Source organism: Elephantulus edwardii, unplaced genomic scaffold (genome assembly GCF_000299155.1).
Source record: "Elephantulus edwardii isolate Elephantulus edwardi_28Jun2011 unplaced genomic scaffold, EleEdw1.0 scaffold00557, whole genome shotgun sequence".
Classification (NCBI taxonomy): domain Eukaryota; kingdom Metazoa; phylum Chordata; class Mammalia; order Macroscelidea; family Macroscelididae; genus Elephantulus; species Elephantulus edwardii.
In genome coordinates, this window is record NW_006400307.1 from 282,647 (window position 1) to 285,238 (window position 2,592).

At 37.6% G+C, this 2,592-nt stretch overlaps 1 pseudogene; it reads right to left on the minus strand.

The window, feature by feature from the left end:
* The window catches only part of LOC102852235, a 5,892-nt pseudogene extending 4,305 nt beyond the window's left edge, over positions 1-1,587 (minus strand).
* Positions 1,588-2,592: the final 1,005 nt, after the last annotated feature.

A 2,592-nucleotide genomic window follows, 5' to 3' on the forward strand; every position in this document is an offset into this window, starting at 1 on the left:
AAAAGGTATGGAGACAGGATGCATCCCTGGCGTACACCCTTCCCAATTTTGAACCATGCAGTGTTGCCCTGCTCTCTTCTGACTACTGCCTCTTGATCCAAGTACAGGTTTCGCATTAGCACAATTAAATGTTCTGGGATTCCCATAGATGCCATATTTTCTTCCTTTATTATGTTCCAGTAACTTTATGTTGTTGCTGTTTTTGTGTACCATCGAGTCAGAACCAACACACAGATGATTGTCACGTGGGTTTTCAGAGACACAAGAGGAGACTGGCCATCCTTAGCCTGTGGAGCATCTGGTGGATTCAAACCACATGCCTTCAAAATTGCAGCACAACTTCTTTCCACCAAGCCACCAGTGCTCCCTAGTAACTTTATAGTTTTTCTATAACACTGATATCTTTGGTTTGTTTCAATTTTCTTAAGGAGTAAGGTGTGTACCCTGTTTGTCTTATTTTTTTTGTTTTTTCCCTTGCAAAAAGATACCCAGTTTTGCTCGCACAATTTAATAAAAAATTAGCTGTTCTCCATTTAATGATTAATGTGAAAATTTTTGTGCATGCATTATTGTGGATCTATATATCTATTTCTTCAAGAACTAGAATTGCTGTACCTTATAGCAGCATGTGCATAATTCTTTTAAAATTAACTCTTTTTCTTTATGGTGATAAATGTTTTTTAGTAGACTTTAATTTTTAAAAGTTTTAGTCTTATATAGAAATTTGTGCAAAAGACCACAGAATTTCTATTTTTTTACTCCTTGCTTCCCATTGTTTATCCTATTACTTACTTCTTTTTTTCCCTAACTTCTTGTATTCATGTTTTTCATGCAACCAGTGCTGATACATTATTACCAAAAAGACTACAGTGCTATGAGGTTTGATAAGGGCTTCCTATTATGTATCATTCATGCATTACACATTCCTGTAAAACTTTGGCAGCCAGTAAAGATCTCTTTACTCTCTCTACAGTTTTGCTTCTCACTATTTCATACAGTATGTAGCCGTTTCTGATTGACTTCTTCCATTTAGAAAAAAACAGTTCAAGATGTCTATGTCTTCTGATGTCGTGATAGTTGATGCTTATTTTATGGATGTTTAACATTCTAGTAAAATAATATTCCACAATTGATTTACCATTCACCCACGGTGAGACAGGAGTGACATCCACTTCCTAAACAACATGCCCCTGGAAACTCTATGAACTTTGATAAATGACAATAGTTAGAGAAAGATTTTAGGTATTTTGTTCATAGGATTGCTATGAGTCATGCTCAATTCAAGGGCAGTCAACAGCAACAATGGTGGGACAGCTTAGATTCTCTCGATTTTTGGAACTTACGAGCACTCATGTGCGCCTGATAAAGGCCATGGTCTTTGCAATCACTTGTTATTCATCAGAAAGCTGAAAAATGACTAGGGAGGATAGAAGGAGAATTGATGCCTTTGAGCTGTGGTGCTGGAGAAGAGTATTGAATGTACCATGGACTGCCAAGAAAACAAACAGATTCATCCTGGAGAGGGTTAAACCAGGCTACTCCTTGGAGGCAAGTATTCTGGAGCATCGCCTGACCTACTTCGGACATGTTGTAAGGAGAGACAGGTCCTTGGAGAGGGACATCATGCTTGGGAGGGTGGAAGGACAGCACAGGAGGGGAAGACTCTCTATGAGGTGGATTGATTCAGTGACTGGGGTAATCGGGATGGGTGTGTCAGAGGCAATGCGATTGGCACAGGATAGAGCAGGGTTTAGGGCTGTTGTACATAGGGTCACTATGAGTCACAAGCGACTCGATGGCACATAACAACAACATGAGCACTCATATGCAAGATATACCTGTGAGTGTGATTGCTATGTTTAATTTTGTAAGAAAATTCCAGATTGGCTTTCAAAATAGCCCTATCAAGTTGCGTTCTCAAATTGAAAATATCTTAAACGTCCATCATAATTCTCATTGCTCCAGAAAATAAAAACTGAAATTACTTGAAGCTCATGATAATGAAGAACAAAGACTATAGAGGGGGTTACACTGCAAGATAGAGAAAACAGAAATATTCACAACTAGAACAATAAAAAGTATCATAAAAGAAAAGGATACTGAACTTGTCAAATATTTCATTTCCCATGCTCCCATGATCAACACCCAAAAAAACAAAAGTTATGAAATTAAAAAATAATAATTGTTTCTTTGGGAAAATCTGTTGCAAAATAACTCTTTAAAGTGCTAAAGAGCAAGAATATTACATTGAAGACCAAGGTACACCTTATCTAAGTCATTGTATTTTCAATTATCTCATTTGCATGTTAAAATGTTGTTGTTATTGATTGTTGTTGTTAACTGCCAACAAGTCAAGCATGACTCATAGTGACTCCATGAACAAAAGACCTCATGCTTTTCCATAACTATCATTGCTTCTCCAAGCTCATAGAGTTTCCAGAGGCATGTGATTTAGGAAGTGGATGCCACTCCTGCTTCCAAACCTGTTTCAAAGAAGCGCTTGCTGTAGAAGGTCAAGGACTGCAATCTTCAATATGGATTGAAGCTCAATATCAAGAAAACAAAGATTCTCACCACTGGGCTAATTGGCAG